This window comes from Sminthopsis crassicaudata, chromosome 3 (assembly GCF_048593235.1).
Source record: "Sminthopsis crassicaudata isolate SCR6 chromosome 3, ASM4859323v1, whole genome shotgun sequence".
Classification (NCBI taxonomy): domain Eukaryota; kingdom Metazoa; phylum Chordata; class Mammalia; order Dasyuromorphia; family Dasyuridae; genus Sminthopsis; species Sminthopsis crassicaudata.
Genome location: NC_133619.1, coordinates 166,256,730 through 166,278,735, shown reverse-complemented (window position 1 = coordinate 166,278,735; position 22,006 = coordinate 166,256,730). Strand labels below are relative to the sequence as shown.

Genomic DNA, 22,006 nt, shown 5'->3' with positions numbered 1-22,006 from the left:
ATTGAAAAGAAAAAAATGCTAGTACTTGTTGATGTATTTTTCCTCTGTCTTTATCAAATTGTATGATAATAACTTTTGCAAAAATATTTATATATTTCTTACATTTCTTAAATATTGTTGAAAATAAAAAGCAATCAGAGGAAAACATTCCAATTTCCTAATTATGTAGAACAAAATAATAGTGTAAGAAACTCATATATGGTACATGATCTTCCAAAAGTGTCAGAAGGATTTACTCTAACAGAAGAATCTAATCAAATTTTGTATAAAAAATTTTAAAATGAAGAAGAAAGAAGAAGAAAGAAGAAGAAAGAAGAAGAAGAAGAAGAAGAAGAAGAAGAAGAAGAAGAAGAAGAAGAAGAAGAAGAAGAAGAAGAAGAAGAAGAAGAAGAAGAAGAAGAAGAAGAAGAAGAAGAAGAAGAAGAAGAAGAAGAAGAAGACCAGGAGGAGGAGGAGGAGGAGGAGGAGGAGGAAGAAGAAGAAGGAGAAGAGAATGCAATTAAATATCAGGGAAGCCCTTCATTCCTTCCCATTAATTGAACTTTCTTCAAGTACCTGCCAAGGCTAACTGGAGGAATTGCTACAGAATAATGCTATCAATTCAACTGTCAACTTGATGCATGGGTTCTCTTCTCAATCTAGGGATGATTTACGAATGTGCTCTCTAAAGCAGTCTTTACATTACATCATGTGTACCTTCTTTGATCTAAAGGTTAAGGGAGGAAAAATATTAAAAATAAAAATACTGTGTACAAAATAGTCATTACTTTCCCTGTAAAACTGAACATTATTGATATGTAATATCTTATTTTACTAAAATATATAATTGTAATATATGATGATTTGAATATATGATGATTTGCTATGTTTGTGTTCTCTTTTATTATTATATGATCTAAAATGGACTTTTCCAAATTCAATAAACATTTATATAGTATTAGGCTGAAAACCAGACACAAAAATGAAAAATAAAATAACAGACTTTGCTTTCAAATACCTTGAAATCTATTGAACTACACATATTTATATAGAATTTAATATCTTTTATTTACATGATATCCAATAATTCTTTATAATATTTGAGAATATCCTTTGTCATTTCATTCTCACAGTTCTCACAGCAATCTTTTGAAACATTCATCTGTATGGTCTTTTAAAGATGAGAAAGTTGAATAATACAGGGTTAAGTGGCTTTCTCTAGGGCACACAATTATTCAGTGGCATAGCTGAGACACGAACCTATGTGTTATGATTTCCATGTAAGTATTATAACATATTTCTTCCTCTGGTGAATCTGAAATGTTTGCCCAAATATGAAGGCAATGGGAACCTGAAGTGAAAGACAAGGATAGTTGTGCTGAGAAAACTGAAATGTTTTCAAGAAGAAAACAATGGAGAAATGATATTCAACAGTACAGAGAGAGCAGCATGTAAGTGGGTGTATTTGAATAATGGACATTTCTTCAATTTAAAACAAGAAATGTTACTCAGCTCAAAATAAACAGTTGGCCTTGTTGGAAAACATGCAAATGGCATCAAATCATCCACCCATTTTTTTAGTCATTTAATGCAATTTACCTAGACTTCACCTACTTCAAAATTGTGCCTTGGGCCAGCCTTGGTAAACATCTTTCCTTAACAGGGGCCTAATGGTCATAGAGAAAAATATGCAATATAAAAATGACTAAGATGAAGGTTAGTAGAGTGAAGGGCCAGGGAAGATTAAAATGAAGCACAGCTTAATTAGACTAAAGGACAGACTAGAACAAGCATTAAATAGTAATAGAATTTTAGACTTTTGCCCAATTCCTATCGTATAATGTTTATGCCATTTATAAATCCATATTATGACTTTGGATTCTGATACTCAACACTTTTAACTGAGTACTAAATTTTAATGGACTCGAATTGCTAGGATACAGTTATTTATAGTTATTTTTACCTAAATATCAGCATTAATGCTTTATAACCTTGATAATCATGACTAACTTTCCTCCATCTTAAATAATACTAATAATTCTTAGTTTCAAAACTGTTTTCATTTCCTTCAATTTAGTAGTAGTTTCCTCAAACTTGTCTATTTGTTGATTTAATTCCCTGCATATGAACATAGATGAGTTAATTATGAAAAACAAAAAAGCATCATTTTGCCAAAGTTGTTAAATTCTCATTTGTAAGAAAACCTTCTTATTAATTTGAAAACAGAAAAAAAAATTATTCACTTTATTTTCCTCAATTGATATTCTTGGATAGTCTATACTTTTCTGATACTTTATTACATATATCATCTTTCTTCTTTAAAGTGCTGTACATTCAAATGAATTTGACATATAACAAAATTTCTCAATCTTGCTTCACATTGAAATGCTTACATTAAAAAATCAGGATTCCCCCCCACAAAATTCCATAAATATAGCCAGGACTTTGTATAAAAAGGAAAGAGCTTTTTGATAATCTGAAATACTTATATAAAACTATGAACTTATATACATCTACATGTATATATAAGCATACATATATACTTCTACATATATATAAACATATATATGTAAATATATACATATATATATACATATTTCTTCATCCACTACCTAATATAATGATAAAAGTGGCAAAGATCCTTAAAAGTTATGTCTCTTATCTTAATCATTCCAGAAACATATTTATTAATAATTTATCGACATCTTATTGTATAAGAATGCTTTAAAAATTAGAAAAAACATTATGATTATTATATTATTATAGCATTCATAAAATGGAATATACAAAAAAGTATTCAAAGATTCAATCTATTTCTTCAGAAGCACAATGTTCATCATTTTGTCAATATAGCTACTGGGTTAGCACAGTGCCTTACATAGGCATGGGGATTGTGTGTGTGTACTGCTATGTATTTTTTTACACATATCTGTGATTTTTATCAGTGTAGAGAATCCACAAGTAAAGAAACTCCCCTTGTCAATGAAGATAAGTTACAGTTTGATAAATGATGATTTGTCAATATCTCAAAAATGAAAAAAATATCTCTATAACTACTGAGATTTATTTGACTGATATAATTTCTGAGGTCTTGTTCAGCTCTGAGAGGAAACTGATTCTGCCTAAAAAGTTTGTTAGCAGTCATTTCAAATTTAAATCTTATAAATTTCTCTTTTTTTGCATTCATTTAACAATTTCTGCTATTTTATATTTTTCCTAATTTTCATAGGTTATTAACAATTTGAGACCCAAACTAGAAATAAACTGTCCTAATCAAAATTATTGACTCAAAAGGGAAAATACTATCTGTAATTTCAATTTATTAAAACTGATTTCTTTTGTGTATTTCATGAAATTCTCAAGATACTGAATGACTGTTCATTTCCAATTTAGTTGTGCACAGTTTTTATTCTGCACAACTTATAAGTATCCTATAAATATAAACAGCCCCCAACAAAGTCTGATTTTTTTTTATTTTAGAAAAGATCTTTAAAATAGTTCTGTTCTCTCTCTCTCTCTCTCTCTCTCTCTCTCTCTCTCTCTCTCTCTCTGACTCTCTGACTCTCTGACTCTCTTTCTTTCTCTCTCTCTGTATCTTTTTAACAGATGGGAAAACTAAGTCTGAAAGAAACTATAATTTGTTTAAAGTCACACAATCAGATATTGTCTGAGCTGGTTGTAGAAATCCAGATCCTTAGCTTTCTAGTCTTGGAGTAAGATCTATATGTTTACATCTGTATATGTACATATGCATTGTGAACATGTATGATACACAGATGTACATATATATATATGTGTGTGTGTGTGTGTATTTATATACATAATTTTTATCTATATGTTTCTGCCTTGTGCTATAAACTACAAGGTGTTCTTGCTTAAACTCATGGGACCAGAATTCAGAGGGCTCAGTTTTCTTCTCAACCTTTACAAATGTTAATATTATACTCTCTGAGGACTATCATTCTATATGTCTATAAAGCAATGAAAATCTAGCTCCCATTAATAATAATGTGGAGGGCGGATACTGAAGGGAATGAAAACTTTTCCAGTTCTAAATAATTAATTTTATTTATTCATTTATTTGTTTTTACTGGGGTGATTGGGATTAAGGGACTTGCTCAGGGTCACACAGCTAGGAAGTGTTAAGTGTCAGACCAGATTTGAATTCAGGTCCTTCTGACTTCAGGACTGGTGCTCTATCCATCGCGCCACCTAGCTGACCCATAACCAATTTTCAATTAGCTTTGGAATGCATTTTGTTTGTAATTTTAATAGGTACAATATGACTAAGCCATATAATTTCTCTATTTTGTGGACCATGCCCACAAAATCCAAACTATAATACTATGATTATCATTATAATTATTTATATAATTATACTATAATACTAACTATATAATACTAAATTATTTAATAAAAAAAATTGACTCCTAAGAGGTACCATAAACATTTGATCATTCATTCTAATCTTGAAGATAGCAGCACAGTCTCTAGGCATACTTTCTACCTATTCAGTCATAAGATATTTAAATTATTGGTTTTTAAAATAGGAACTTCTTCAAAAGAAGAAGAAATTCTCCATATGACTTAGCAGCAAAATTATTTTAAAAGCATATATTCTTTCTCTTTCCTCACCAAGTCATTTCAGTTCTGGAGTAAAACAACTGGAAGAAATATGGATTTGAAACCTCAATCATTTCATGATATTGCTGAGTTTTTGTGGTGGGATCATTTTGGAGAAAACTATTTCTTTAAAAAATAGCTGATGGGAAGAAAAGAAAAGACTAGCTGCCTTTTCATAGTGGCTAGAAATTGAAAGATGAATGGATGTCCATCAATTGGAGAATGGTTGGGTAAATTATGTATATGAAGGTTATGAAATATTATTGCTCTAAGAAATATTATTGCTAAGAAATGACCAGCAGAATGAATTCAGAAAGGCTTGGAGAGACTTGCATGAACTGATGCTGAGTGAAATGAGCAGAACCAGAAGATCACTATACACTTCAACAACAATACTGTATGAAGATGTATTCTGATGGAAGTGGATATCTTCAACATAAAGAAGATCCAACTCACTTCTAGCTGATCAATGATGGACAGAAACAACTATACCCAGAGAAGGAACACTGGGAATTGAATGTAAAATATTAGCATTATTGTCTATCTACCCAGGTTACTTATACCTTCGGAATCCAATACTTAACGTGCAACAAGAAAATTGTATTTACACACATATGTTATATCTAGGTTGTACTGTAACACATGTAAAATGTATGGGATTGCCTGTCATCTAGGGGAGGGAGTAGAGGGAAGGAGGGGAAAATCTGGAAAAATGAATACAAGGGATAATGTTATAAAAAATTACTCATGCATATATACTGTCAAAAAATTTATAATTATAAAATTAATAAAAATTAGATAAAAAGAAAAAAAGAAAAAAGAAAAGACTAGCTGCTTCATGGAGTTTTTTTTTCCTATTGTACATTCACTGAAAACTCCTATAATGATGAATATTTTACCTAAGAATCTATGGGAAGTATTCTGTGTTTATTTAATATATAATTAAAATTGAGATGTAAGTGTTATTTGAAAGTATTTTATATCTAGAGGTTTCTTTGGGGATAGTTATATTTGTAGAAACACAATCTAAGGAAAAAACATCCATCTATGTTGGTGAATTTAATTACCTTTCACTTTTAATTTCCAGGCTCATGTCCAAAAGTACACCCACATACTCTGAAAAAAGAGGACTATTAAATTTTTACTATAAAATATAAAATTCATTGCATGCCAAAACAAAAATACAAAATTATAAAAAGTCAATACCTGTGAAAAGACTCAAGCACAAGCACTTATCTTGCTTATGAAACTTCCACACTACCCCAATTACTTGATGAAATTTTATGGTGGATATATTTCAATTTATTTTATAGAACCCAATAATACATTTATATTTGAACATGAGTATTAGTATTAGCATCTGAGGGAGTTCTATAGGCTTGTTATCTAAGGCATAGATTAAAATGTGGGAACAATAGTATAGGTATTGCTTGAAATGTCCACTGAGTATATGGCTGTTTGAGAATGTTGGGAGAAAGTACTTTTTCCCATACTGAGTGTTTGGACCCTTTTCTCAATACAGAAATTTAGGCCACAAAAGCTGGCTGTTAAATGACATCTTTATCAAAAGAAGCAAATGAATGAGAAATATTGTAAGAAAGAACATGTTTTTGTTAGGCAATGCACTCAAAGACAATTGATTTAAAATTCCTCATCAGAGTCATATTAAGTATATGACTGAACAAGTCACTTAAATGCTATGAACTTCAGGTATATTATGTGTAAAGTTGGTAATAAAATATATCTAACAAGGTTGGGTTTTTTTTTTATTTTTGAGGGTCAAATGAGATTTCATATACATATATATATATACATATATATGCATATACATGTATACATGTATAAAATATAGTGCTTTGCAAACCTCACAATACTATAAAAATATCAGCTATTATTATTATTTCTCAATTGTCAAAATCATTTTTTTATCTCTCTCCCTATTATTATAGCAGTGTAAAAACATGACCTCTCTCTTCTCTAACGATTCTTTTTTGGCCTAGTTGTAAAGCTGCTTCTATTTTAAGAATCAATGCAGGTGGGAGAAGAGAAAGGAGGTTAACATTAGGTACATACAACAGAATACTTCATAGAAATCTATTTCAATAGTTTTTCCCCCCTTTCATAGTCACAGAAGATCAAAAAATACTTCTGTGAATCTCTACCATTCCTTGATGTTCCTGGGGTACTACATTCAAAATAGTCATAGCCTTCCCAGCCTACTTGGCAAACTATTCTACTTCTTTAAATTTCAGAGTATTTTCAGAAGAGTAGAAGGACTTTGTTAGTTAAGGGAAAAAAAAAAAAGGAAACATGTCATGCCTCAAGAGTTCTGTTGTTAGGTATACTTTATATTTCTAATTTTTTTATGTCATCCCCAGATAACAGGCATACAGTTTTCTTCTCAGATCAGTTTTTGAGATGAGGCAAAGATGCTTCCATAGAAACAAAACACAAGAATGCATAAAAGTAAGACTTCAGGGGACACACAGAATACTTTGGAATTTGAATGAATTGTGAATGAACAAATGAAGAATATAAAACATTTACCATATACCTTATGCTAAGTGCTAGGAATATAAAGGAAAAATAAAACAATAACTATTCTGAATATACTCAGATTCTAATGCTATACAAGATGTATGGAAAGTTTCAAATTCAAGTCAGATGGAAAGATCCCATGGTTCTTAGGGAGCTCTATTGTTTAATATTATTTTCACCAATACAACTATATCAGTTTCTTCTATTAAACCATTGGACAATCAAGGACTTTGGTGAAAAGAATTTTCTTTTCAAGGACTTCAAAAGTACCTACAAAAGCAGTTGACACAGAAGACATGCTGCTAAAAATTTTTACAAAGGGTTGTTGCTATGGGCCAGAACTTGAAACAAGGTGCTAATTCAGTGGAATTGATAGAGACAATAGTTATCTAATTTAGCATGGTGTTTAACAATTCTCTAATTCAGTACATGTACTTAGTTCCACAAGATTCATACTTTTAAGAGATATAAGCTAGGACCCTCAACCATGATTCAGTTGGGGAGATTCAGCTCAAGCTTTTGGAACCAAGACTACAGAAGGCCTCTAAGAAAGCTAATCAGGGCAAAGGAAAGGAGACAAGACTTGGAAAGAGACAATAAAGGATTTGGACTTTAACACCTCGCTGCATTTGGGGTGATTACTAAATTGCAACTAAGGCTGCCTCCAGAGACCCCATGGAAACCCCAACAAGAAAAGATTACACTTTAGAGAAGAACATTACAGGTTGTTTTGATCAAATGAGATAAGGTATTAATAAAAAAAATTAACACTATATATCAATATAAAACAGTCTTTAATATTTAATTACTACCATTTATGCCTTCTCCAATATTACAAGACATTGCTAAAATAAGTCACATACCCTGACAGCTGAGGCCATAACAAATTCATATACTATAATTCCAACTGATTCATTATTTACAATATCCCTAAGATCTTCCTCCCAAATTGATCTTTTTTTGGTGAAGGCAAACAGGTCCATTTTTTGCCTCATCTCTTACCTAACCTTCAACTACTGAGTGGGTATTGCCTCAGACAAAGTGAAACCTGGAAAAGACTTTAGTTTAAAAATCCAAGATCTCCCACTATATCTAGGTCCACCTTCAATCCTGAACTAAATCTTGCCACTGGACCTAGATGGCCCTGGAAGAAAAAGTGAGGCTGGTGACTTTGCACAGACTTCCTTTACTCACCTCCAAATTCATTTACAAGTCATGACATCACCTTTCTGACATCATGATTTTCTTTAAAAAGAGATATCAACAACCTCTCTGAGAATGAAGAATAACAAAATAACCTAAGGACCAAGCTCTAACCAAGACACTCAACCTAGTCAAAAGCCTTCAAAGCTCTACTGCCACTAGTATGAAATATAAATAGTATAAGTACACACACACACACACACACACACACACACACACACACACACACAAACACACCCCACACACATATACACACAAAACACTATAAATAACTCCTGTTATTTAAAAACGTTCACAGTCTGGCTCTAACCTATCTTCCTAGCTCTATCTCACTTCACTAAGTATAGCCAAAATTTACTGAAAGTTGTTTCCCAAATATGATATTCCATTTTTGAACTCTGAATTTATACAAGCTGTAAAGGTCTGGTCATCTCTAAATTATCCTTCCAGAATGCCGTCTCAACTCAATTTCCCAGCCAGACTCTCTCCTTCAAGACTCTGTCTCAGACTCAACTCCTCTCCAGACCCTATGCTGCCCTCTTTTATCCTCGCAGAGATTGTAGTGAGAACTCAACGGGGATTGTGAGAAATACTTCAACCAATGAACTTGCTCCCTCAGAATTCCAAAGGTGGAAACTCCCTTTAAAGACCCAAACCAAAGGTGTGAATTCTGAGCTAGAGAATTGTTTAGACAACCTGAGTTCTCACCTTGTAATCCTAACATCTCCCCCTTTCTTTTGATTTAGAACATAGGGTGGCCATAACCTTGAAATATAAATCTATCAATATGGGAGGCATTACACATAATTACATAAATTACATAAATACATAGTAACATAACACATGCTAGAAGTGATGTAACAACAAGCCAAACCTTTTTTTTTTTTTCTGAAATAAACTTTCTCCTTTATCCCTATCCATTAAAATTTTTATCTTTCATCTAATTTCACTTTCTCCACCAAGACTGTCTTTTTCCTCCAGGGGTTAATATTGTCTTTTACTAAATTACTTTATATTTACTTATCTGTGTCTATGTTTTATCCTCTGAGTAAATATAAGTTTTAGAATTCAGGAATATGATAAGAGCTTGGACTGTTTTATGTTTGCCACATCACCCCAGTACCCCTAACAGTGCTTTGTATAAACTGTTTGTTTTGTACTTTGTACAAGAAATATTTGTAAAAATTTGTAAAATTTAAATACTGTTTACTATCAATAGTTCATGAAAACAAAAAGAATTAATGAATTGGTTATATTGATTATAGTACAGTATACAATTCAATAAAGATGATACTACCATTTTCTGTCTTGACTTGACCACATTTTAGAAGTTACATTGTGTGCAAATCTAAATCTGGATTAATCAGTCATTAAAAGATTTATTGTTTAAAAGAAACAGTGATAGAGAACATTGTCCTAATATTTGAAGGATTGTCATGAAAAAGGAATGGGACATTTGTCTCTCGTTCTCCAAAGTGAGATTAGGTTTTGTGAATAGCAATCAATAAATCAAAATATATTAAGCATTGTGCTAACTTCAAAGGATACAAAAAAAAGAAAAAAAATTAATCTCCCTCCACAAGGAGGTTACAACCTAAGAGGGGAGACAATATAGAAAAAAAAAAAAAAAGGTATACCCAAGCATGTAGAAAGGAAGCCATTTCAGAGCAAGTGGCCCAGAAAAAACTTCCTGAAAAAGGTAAGATTTAATCTAATTCTTAAAAGAAGCTATAGATAATAAGAGTGGTTGGAGAAAACTTTCAAAGGAGAGAAAGTATTTCCAGCACAGTACACAGTTAGTGAAGAAGCAGAGAAACAGATGAAAAACTGTGTTCAAGAAACAGCATGTGAAAATGACAAAACTTGACAATGGACAAGGTGGCTAAGAGGAAGGGTAGGAATATTTATATAGCACCTATTATGTGCCAGGCATTGTGTTAAGTTCCTTACAAATATCTTGTCAGATTCTCACAATAATTCTATGAGGTAGAAGATTTTATTAAGTTGATTTTATAGTTGAGGAAACTGAAGCAAACAGAGGTTATATGACTTGTCCAGATTTATACAGCTTAGTAAAAATGTCTGAGGTCAGTTTTAAACTCAACTCTCCCTGACTCCAGAAAAAAACAAACAAACAAAAACGTTCTCTTCATTACACCTACAGATGAGTGAAAAATGTAGCCTGGGAGGTTCTAAAGAGAGGAGGATTTGAAAGGAAAAATAATTAGTTCTGTGTGGACATGTTGAGTCTAATGTGCCTGTGGGAAACCCAGTTCAACATATCTAAGCAGAAACTAGTGTCATGAAAAGCTCTTTATGTAAAGAAAAACTTCCTGATAATTAGAGCTGTATAAAAATATAACAGACTGCTTTTGGAGATGTTGAATTTTATGTCACTATAGGTTTTCAGGTGGAAGCTGGGTGACCACTTATCAGGAATATTATAGAAATTTTTGCAGAGGGGCCAAATTACAAAATGTTTTGATATGTGGGTAGAGGCAAGGTCTCATGCATGTTTAAGATTTTATGATTCTAAGAAATAGATTTGACCTCTATTCATATTATTTAATAACACTGACAATAATAAACTGCTTGTTTAGACTTTATCTTGAACCTCAGTGCTGTCCTCTGTAAATTTAGGATAATACTTACAGAAATTTATTTTACAGGGTTATTACAATAAAGATGAAATAATATATGTTAACAATCTTGCACCCATAAGTTATCACATAAATGGATGCCATTATAATACAAATTTAAAATATTGAATTTGTGTAGAGAATTAAGATAGAAAACAGGAGGGATATTTAGGAAATGATTACATATTTAAAGTTAGATATGAAAACAAAAGATAATAAGCTCTGATAGTTTTATTTGAAACTCTGAATCTTTTTTTTAATAAAAACTGATAGTTAAAATGAAGATGAAGTTACCTCAGATTGAAAGGAAAGGAAAGAAACTGACAGATAGATTTCCAATAACACTGTCTTTTAAAATAAAGAAACAAAATTACAAATATTAAGACATGACAGCTATTAACAATTCATTAAAGATAAAAATAGCAACTAAGTAGGAAAGTGGATGAAGCACTGGGGCCTAAAGTCAAGAAAATTAATCTTCCTGAATATAAATCTTGGCTCAGACACTTACTAGCTACATGACTTTGGGTAAGTCACTTAACCCCATGTGCCTCAGATTCTCAACTGTAAAACGGGCTGGAGAAGTTTTGAAATCACCTATGTTTCATTTTGTTCGCTATTGTGACCTTTTTAATTTAGTCTTTTTTTCCTCTTTTATTCCCCCCACTAATCTCCTCCAAGCAGGCTACAGTTAATCACAGATATATTCATATTTACATATTTATATAAACACATATACATATACCAAAACATATACATATATCTCCATTCACAAATGTATATACATATATATATATATATATATATATATATATATATATATATATACCTACTTACATATATACCGACATTATTCAGCACACACACATATACACATTTGCCCATATGTAAACATATCTCTAAACCCATATTAATATCTCTGTATACCTTATCTCGCTTCTGATAATCCCACCGTATCCCACCTTATCCACTTTATCCTTTGTCATCCTCACCCCACTCCCATTTATCTACATGCCTTATCCCACTATCATAACCTAAAATTCCTAATCAGTAGAAGTTCCCCAAATCTTCCCTGACTCAGAACCTTGATTTTCCCCCTTCCCCTCACTGGCAGGGAGTGAAAGTTCTGAGTGAAACTCTCTCTGATCCCAGCTAGCCTCAGAGCTCCCTTTGGATGATTCTGTAGAATTAGCATTGGGTTGTTTGCATTTCACACTGATTAACCTAAGAACCTGGGGTATTTCCTCTATTGGTCTCATTTGTCCTAGGAGTATACCTGTTCTGCCCCAAATCTTCTTTGTTTTTCACTAGTCTATATTCTTTAGTCTGTTTGTGGGGAAAATCTGGAGAGCTTGAAATTATCTGATCTACTCTGCTATCTTGCCAGAATCATTTCAAAATTATTAATTTTCAAAATTAGTATGATGTAAGTGCTATAGTGGCCAAGTTAAAAAAAAATCACAATATTTCAGAGGTGGGAGGAATCACTGTGATCAAAGATATTCAGAGAAAGTGTCATGAAAAATGAATGTTTAATGGACCGTGAATGGATGAATCTGAGTAGAGCATAGATGATTCAAGTTAAGAGGCATTTCTTGACTGTTTATGTGCTACTTTCAAAAGACAATAGGTTTATGAGTCATGCTGACTTGATAAAATAATAACTAATTTGTGGGTTTGGGAAAGAATAAGTCAAGGAAATTATATGTTCAACAACTTATTTGTCCTTTTTAAGAGTTAGAATAAAAATAGATCATTCCAAATTTCTCTAAGAATACAATTTATGGGGAAGTTTCCCTTTAATTTGAAACTTTAAAAGTTGAATGTTGATGTTTGTTTAAAAAAATACTTCTTGATATTCAGATTTATATTTTCATTCCTACATGAATATTCTTGGATGGTTACATCTTTAAGTTTTAATAGCCATGTCACCTTAAAAAACAAAATATAAATATTTATGTGAGAAGCACTCTTCATAAAAAAGTATATGATTATATATATAGGTATGCATATGCATACATGCATTCTTCATATTAGGGTATGTTGCCTGTGATAATTACCATTTTTGTGTTTTGAATATTTGTGTACTAAAAAGATAATTTCAGGGCATATAATTGTCTTTACATTGTTGTAAAATGACTTTGATAAACAATTTGGAAACAACTGAGTAATTGATAATCCTAATTTGGATCCTAATTACCTCTTGCCTAAAACATTTTGCATAGTCTTAATAAGGCTCCTTGATTCAGATCTTTCTCTTTTTTAATTTTTTCCTTTATAGTGTAGCCAAAAGTAGGCCTTGCAATAAATATGTCTGTATACATACATACACACACACACACATACATATATATATATATACATATACATATATATACATACACACATACCTATATATACACATATATATATGTACATATATATATATTTAAGATATAAAAATAATTACTTTCCAGGTTTGTTGTGAGGATCAAATGAAATAATTGTAAAAAATTTAGCACAATAAGTGGCACATATTAAGTGCACATAGCTAAATACATGATAGCTATTATTAATAATAATGTTAGGAATATGATAGAAACCTAACAAATGTAGTTGATTAAATGCTTAATTGACAATAAGGAAATTTTAAGGAAATTTCATTATTATTATCGGATGGGTTCTTTAAAAATAGTTTAAAGAAGGATCTGCAGAAAAGTTACTCAGAATGGAAACATATAAATGGGATCTATTCAGTATTATTGGAGGGACTGATGACAATATATTAAAATAAATTATATTTACCATGACTATCTTGAGGACTGTGTTAAGAATGCTAATGGAAATATAAATATTTAAGTAGCTCATTATTAGATAAATTGTTGGAAGTAGATCATTAAGAAAGAAGTGACAAAAATAGGTCAACTATATGGACATTAATCCATTTGTTCTCATAGCATAATTAAAGGGAAATATGTGGTGAAATTGTACTCAGAAATTCTGAATATTACCAAAATTGATTTTTTTTTATCACAAATAACCAAAGGAATGAAAAGAGAAAATTCAATGTTTATGATTGAGTTACAGAATCAAAACAGAAAACATATTTACTATTTGAAATGTTGTCTCCTTAGTTAAATTGTAAATAGAATCAATAATGTGTCCATCATGGGATAATAGATACTATATAATGATCAATTATCATTAGTACAAAAGTTATTTACCCTTCAAATTTCTCCCTCAACACTTTTGAATAATTTTAGTCAATCCTTTTAATTTACTTTGGATTTATTTCTGAAAACTTGCTCAGATTTCCCTTGTTCTCCATTTGTACACCTACTTATTTACAAAATACTAATTACTCTGCCTGATTATTTGTCTATCTTCACACTTTTGTTGTTCTCTCTAGTTCAAAAGCCTTTTTGAATTATGTGTCATCTTGGCTCCTGCAGTTAAACCTCATTGCTGTTTCCTATTATTTCCCTTGTCTTTGACTAATGAACCAATCCCTAAGCTTCCATAATTCACATAGAATCTGTCACTAGCCAAATGCTTTCACATAGTTTAAAGAGAAAAAGAAACAAAATGCTTGAAATTTTAGCAGCATGAAACTTTAATTTTGATGTATACAGAGTTTCTAGCCTCTTGTATTTATTGTCTAATATATTTAAACCTGTAGAGTAATCCTTAAAATATGAGTACACATTCTAAAATGGACTCAACCAGTCCTAAATCAAACTTACTATACCCCCAAAATACCTTATTTGTGTAATTCTTTTTATTGCTATGGTTACTGAATGAATATTTAGCATTTCCTCACCACTCTTTGGTCAACTAAAATCTGACTTTACAATGCAATCACTTTACCGAAATCAGATAGTCAAAGAAAAGTTCACAATCATCTGATCCAATGGCCTCTCTCATTCATCATTTTCTTTGATCTCTGCTGCATTTGAAATTACTTATCACCTATTCCTTGAAAATTTTCTCTTCCCAGTCTTCCATGACTTCCTTACATTTAGAGGTTAGACTAATATCATAAGAATAACAAATCTATATTTTAGGAAGGAATTTAATAAGATTGCTCATATTCTATCTGAAAAAAAAATGGAATGATTTGGAGAAGATAACAGTATAGTTATGAGAGTTTAAAAAGCAGTTAACTAATTGGATATATCAATTGCTAGTTAATAGAAATAAGATCTGATAAGGACTCAAAGGAAGAGTTAGTCTGTAAACAACTCAAGTGTTTACTATATCTCAGGGATTATGGTAAATTCTGGAGATACAAAGAAGCATGAAAACAGTTCCTGCCATCTAGGAGATTAAGTTCTAATAAAGGAGGCAACAAAATAATAGCTACAAGATTGTTGTCTTATAAAAATGTAAAGATTGGTCTGTAAGGAAGATATTTGATTTTTACTACTTAACCCTGAAAGTCAAAAGGCAAAAATAGGATTGATGAGTAGAATGTATAGGGAAGCCACTTTTTCTTCAACATTAGGAAAAACTTCCCATTAAAATTTCTGAAAATTGAATTACATAGTGAGTTCTAATGATAGCTCTTTTGGGGAAGGGGGGGAGAAAAAAGGAAAAAAAAGGAATTTGCATGACAACTTTGCTATATATTCAAAAGGAAAAGCAAGTTGGACATAATACATTTGCATTTTCATGTGCAATCATTTTTTAAAGAATACCATGTTATGGAAATGTTTATTTTTATGTAAATTAAAAATAAAATTAATTTTAAAAAAAAAACCAATACCTACGACAGCTAGTCAGAGTGAATGAGGAATATTTCAAAACAATCTCATACAATTTTAAGTCTATTCCAAATGCATTGATATCTGAGTACAAAGTTTTATTTGTTTCAAAGTGAACAAATCCTTCCTTTGGCTCCTCCTGCCTTTTAGCACAGGTATTTTCCTTATGTATTTCTTCTTCTTCTCTTTTTTTAACCCATGAAAAAGTTTTGAAAGAACATAAAAAGCCCAGGATAGAAATGCCTAAGATCACACACTAATTGATAGTACAATTATGCCTTCTATATCATGACTTTCCCCATCGTGGTTTTGAAATATCACAAATTAGCATAAGAAAAATAGGAATTTGGGGGGAGTTCCGAGGAAACTGTAGACAACATATAAAGGCCAGTAGATGATACATTAAAAAAGAAACTCTGAAATACATTAAAATATATATCAACATATTTTAGCTTTAATACCATAATAATTAAGATTCCTTCTTTGATACAAAGAGAAAGCCAAAAATTTTACATGGACCTTCCACATCATGGGGGATGCCACACCCCTCATTACTTGGATGTGGAAAGAAAGGATAACTATAGTGTCAGGATTACCACCAAAAATGGTTCAGCTAAAGTGCCCCAACCCAGTACAACAAGCTTCTCTTGCTCATTCAACTTACTCCACCCTCCCCCCCCAAAAAAAAAGACACTTTCATTTTAGGTGTATTATACTTATAGCTTTATATGTACATGTCATGCTTCTTTCCCACCTTCAACACAAATAGAATATAAGTTCTTTCAGAACAAGAATGGCTTCACTTTATTATTTATATTTCTAGGATTTTGCAGAGAAAAAAATCCCAAGTAGTTTAATAAATGCCTCTTGATTAACTAATCAACTAAAATCTCACTATCCTGACTCTCATGTGACAGTCAGTGTTTCCAGCTTCCATAAGTAGAAATAAAGTGAAATATTGATGGAGCAGGAGCACATTTAGGAAAGAGTTTTTATTTTGTCCCCTGGGATTCACTTTTGAGTGGGTTTGTAATGAACTGAGATTGTATAGGGAAGAAGAAAAAAATTGTCATTACCCAGGAAGTAAATTTCCAGCAGGAGAATTTATTTGATTAATTTACTTGAACAGCTCTTCTTATTTGGTGTTTCAAATAAGTGTTTTCCCTAAGTAAGGCTTTACACAGCTCCAAATGGGTTTACAAATAAGAAGTGTGTAATAAGACTAGCATACCAATGGGTGCATGAGGGATGTAGTACAAAATACAGCTTAATCAATTGTCTCACTTTCAGTTCTAATTTAAAATAAATATCAGAATACTGGAGCCCACTATTAAACAGTCATTGTAGGGGCTGGTACAATTTCTCCTGAAACAAAATGAAATTCTTCTAGATAGCAAAGCTCAGTTTTGGTTGCAGGGATTAATTTGCATGAACAGTGAAGGAAGTGTTCTAGTATACACATAAACAAAATAAGGCTGCTGTACAAGCTGCATTGCTTTAAGAAGCCTCATTCTATCATTCGGGCAGAAATGCATCGTCAGCAAGTGAAGTGTGCTGCCAAGATCTGGCAAATGTTGCCCCTGGAAGTTAATGCCAAGAGAATAAAAGAAAGCAAATATTGGTTTCTTTTATATAAACAAGTCATGCTCTCTTGTTTTGCAACTTGAACCAAGAATAGACAACTCTTAATATATACAACTAATGAAAAATTAGGCACTATCTTGATTTAAAACTTATTGTAGCTATTAAGTATATTCCACAGGGCAAGTTGAGTTCAATATCAGATAATTGATAATTTCCAAACTTAGAAAGTGTCTTTTATACATATTTTTTTCTCTTTCTCTGCCTTAATTTTTTTTTTCCCCAATAATCATGGTCAAGTATATTGAGCTGTGTTCATGCTAGGAGTAGATAAAGAAAGGGAGTAAACCTTATCTATTGTATCAGCTTCCTCAAAATTGACAATTTGCCCTGAAAGACTACCCTCAGACCATTAAATGCATGCTTGCTACCCATATTAAGTTCTGTTTCATCAATGTATTTTAAAGAAAAATTCTGTTTCAGACCCCAGAGGAAATAATGTGCATTGTAAGTGAAGCCTGATATTTCTTTCAGCAATGTCCCTCCTAAGCAGAAATAACCTCTAAATAAGCTTTTATTTCCAAATAATTATTATCTGTCAACATGTAGTGGTTATCTGATATCATTAGACAAAAATTGTACAAGATATAAAATCAAGCAACCTATTCAGAAGGTAGTAGCACATACTTATTTTTATTTTCAATATTTGAATGGTTTTCTCTGATTAATATTCATTTTATGTGGTAGGTAATATTTTAGCCAAAAGGTGCAAAAGAATAAAATTTACTATTTTTCCCACATCATCGTAAAAACATGCTTTCTGTAAATAAGATCTGAAAAGAACTTAAGTCTTTGTCTTTTCAATAAGACAAATGTGAACATCTAAAATAAATGAATACTATCATAATCGTCACTGCATATGGTCTCACTTTTTCATATTTTATACTAATCAGCATTTAATTAGTTTTAGATTGCTAATCTAAAACATAGTTAGATAAATTATAACTTATTTATATTCATATAAATAAGCTTATTTTAGCACTTTAAACTTAAATAAGGAAACAAACATTGTTTTCTTTCAAAATTTAAAAATGCTAATAACTACATTTTTGGTAAAAATATTAATTTCTGAATATAGCAAAAAGCAATCAGATTTATCTATAATAAGCAGTTTCCAGTACAGAGAAAAAAGAAATAATTAACAAATGCATTCAATTAAAAAAAAGATTTTAACAGAATATTCAAAGTAAATATTTAATAGCATAACCATTGTGCCTATATAAATATAAATACAATTTCCTACCAGTAATTTTATCCTGATAATTTTGGCTCCAATATATTCCTGTGTACAACTGAATCAATTTCACACTTACTCACCTCCCTGTCTCTGGGATGTGGTCCATTCATTGGTTTGATATTGCCATAGCAACCCAGTAACATGGTAACATGCTGGCCAAGCTCTGCTGTTCACCTCCCAATATATGGTGAACAGCTGTCGTGTGTGTATATACAACATTTTGGTTTTTTAGATATTGTCCCCTTTTTAGCTGTTACTTAGCATTCTATCATGGTACAATAATATCTAGTTCCAACCAATAATTTTCATCACTTCAGACGTAATTCCAAACATAATACCTCAGCTCCTTTCCACCCCCCACTATAAGCCTCTTAAAGGCACAATGAACTTCACAAGTTAACTTACAATGACATGGCAGCTCCTAAACTAAAATTAGTACTTTAGTAATTTTAAGATAGCTTGCTGACTCACCTAATTTTTCCTTCTCTATAAATACAGAAAAAGTCTCAGGTATAGAATATGAACTCAAGTCTTCTGACTGCAGTCTGCCTTCCAGCTGGAATTCTCTCCCCAAGTCTCCATTTGCCTCACAGTTTTAAAATAAAATGAAATGTGTATGTGTAATATAGACTTGCATATATATATATGCATATATATATATATATTTACATACATATACACACGAGTGTGTGTTTATGTGGAGAAACACAGAGACAGAGATTTAGATATATACGTGTATATACATTATAATGGAGAAAATGTGGTACCTTTAAGAAATTCATGTAAAATTTGGTAATATTTCTATTCCATTTTTAATTATTGAATTTAACCATGAACAAATGCTATTTTTTTCTGCTTAAGAAATGTTATTATGGATACAGAGAAAATAAAGGTTCAGATCAAATGCCACCTTATAAATGAAGCCTTTCTTGATCCCTGACTCCTCCTATACCCAACCATCTTGTTTTCACTTTGGATACTTTATATGGGTACTTAAATATATTTGTGCTTTTTCTTCACTCTATCATGTAAGCTCTTTAAAGGCAGGGATTGCTTCATTTTTGTCTTTATTTCTTCAGTACCTAGCAAAGTGCCTAGCACTTAGTAGGCACTTAATAAATGAGTACTTGTGTATTGATTGATGACTGCTTTATTCAGCTCTTGACAGAGTCAGTTTCAAGTACACAGTAGAATAATACACAAGATGGGAGCTCACCAAAATTAAATGATCCCAATAACTTGACAATAATGTTTTTTTTATATTATTATTATTTTTAATTGTTGTTATGTTGTTGTTTGTTTGTTTGTTTTTTGTTGTTGTTGTTGTTGTTGTTGTTTTTTAATGCATTGGGTCACAAGTCATTCAACTGGATAGTGGATAGCCTGGAATGTGATTCCTAACTTGCCTCAAAAAACAGGCTGAAGTAAAAGCCTCCCCAAGAATAAAGCAGGCAGGGCAACTACCAGAAGGATGAAACTTCAGGAAACTAGCAGGTGGGAAAAAAGGTAGTAATTCCACCACTGGTGCTTTTTAAAGGGATGGTAGGAAAAGGGAATCCTGAAATGCTTATATATACATAGATTCAACACATGGGCAAGGAAGAATTGGAATTGAATGTATACCTCAATCCTCCTCTCTCTTCTATATGCCCTTCAGACAGTAAACATCAACAATCTACCATTTTATGAGAGGTTCACTCCCCTCTACACTACACCACCCTACTCTGGCCTTAGGCTGCTCTTAAAGAATCAACAGGAATTAATCAGAAGGAAGCTGCTTCAGGAATTCTTTATCTGAAGTCATCAGATATCCAAAGTTTCTCTTAATAGTTGTCTGGGAGTCTTGGGTAGAATTATATCTTTGTTTTTACTAACTTCAGACTAAAATATAGCATTTCACCAACTTTGAATTAAAATTTAGCATTTCCTCTAATTATTTAAAAATATTCTAAAAGGCCTGGAGAGACTTCCATGAACTGATGCTAAGTCAAGTGAGGAGAACCAAGAGAACTTTGTACACAGCATCAAGAAGATTATATGATGATCAATTCTGATGGACCTGGCTCTTTTCAACAATGAGGTAATTTAGGCCAATTCCAACACACTTGTGATGAAGAGAGCCATTTGCATCCAGAAGGCAAACTATGGGGACTGAATGTGGATCCCAACATGGTGTTTTCACCTTTTTTATTGTTGCTTGCTTTTTTTTTCTTTCTTATTTTTTATCCTTTTGATATGATCTTTCTTGTGCAGGATAAAAAAATGTGAAAATATGTATAGACAAATTTCACATTGACTATATATTGTATTATTTACTATTTAGGGGAGGGGGTGGGGGAAGAGAGAGGAAATGGAACAAAAGTTTTTGCAAGGGTGAATGTTGAAAAATTATCTTTGACTGTATTTTGAAAATAAAAATCTATCATTAAAAATATTATTCTGAGAAAAGTCCCACAGGCTTCACAGATGTAAATGGGGTTGATGACACATAAAATGTTAAAAACCTCTTTTATTTGGTCATTTCAGTCACACCTGACTCTTTGTGATGCCACTTGAGGTTTTTCTTAGAAAAGATATGGACTTTCTCATTTACTTCTCCAGCTCATCTTTAAAGATCAGGCAAACATCATTAAGTGACTTGCCCAAGGTCACACAGCTAAAAAATTTTTGAGGACAGATTTGAACTCAGGGAGATGAATCTTCCTGATTCAAAGTCCAATACTCTATCCCTATGCCAGCTAATGCCCTGGTCTAGTACAATCCTCTCATTTTACAATTGAATTTACTTAATGTAAAGTAGATATCTTAAACTATACATATCCAAAAGAGAACTCATTATTTTTCTCCCTAAACCTCCCTCTTCTTCTATCTTCTTTGATATTGTAGAGAGCAATCCTATCTTCCTACTCCTCAAGCTAGAAATTATCTTTGGCTTCTGACTATTTTTTGTTCTCTTACTCCCACATATCTAATCTATTGCCAAGGCTTGTTAATTTCAGCTCTGTAATATCTCTCTTCTGACACCAATACCACTCAGCTGCCTGTCCTTGGCAGCTCACACTTGGACTTTTGAGTTTACCTCTCAGGTTCTCCCCACGTTAATTACTCCTCTATTCTACCACTAAAACTATTTTGCAAAAGCTCATATATTACCAAATTACTCTCCTATTCAATAAACTTCAATGTTCCCTATGGCTTTCAGGATCAAATACAAATAATCTTTGGATATTCAAAGTCTTCCATAACCTATCACCCTTCTACCTTTCCAAACTCCTTACTCCCTGACATATACTCTTTGATCCAATAACTGGCTTCTTGGCTGTTCCATGAAGAAGACACTTCATTTCTCCATTTTGTTCTACCAGTCTCTCATATTTGGAATGATCTACCTTTTCATCTTTGCC

At 31.8% G+C, this 22,006-nt stretch overlaps 1 protein-coding gene across 7 annotated transcripts in view; it reads right to left on the bottom strand.

Annotated features, from left to right (window-relative positions):
* MYO16 (myosin XVI) overlaps positions 1-22,006 on the bottom strand; it is an 899,069-nt gene that overhangs the window by 816,236 nt on the left and 60,827 nt on the right. The window contains exon 1 of one of the 7 annotated variants that reach the window (XM_074299518.1): positions 18,609-20,867. The exons of 5 other annotated variants lie outside the window; for them this stretch is intronic. The gene's annotated coding sequence lies outside the window, so the exon portion shown is untranslated. Of the gene's footprint in view, positions 1-5,669; positions 6,384-18,608; positions 20,868-22,006 lie in introns of those variants that run through there. One more of the 7 variants, XM_074299520.1, reaches the window with a different exon arrangement.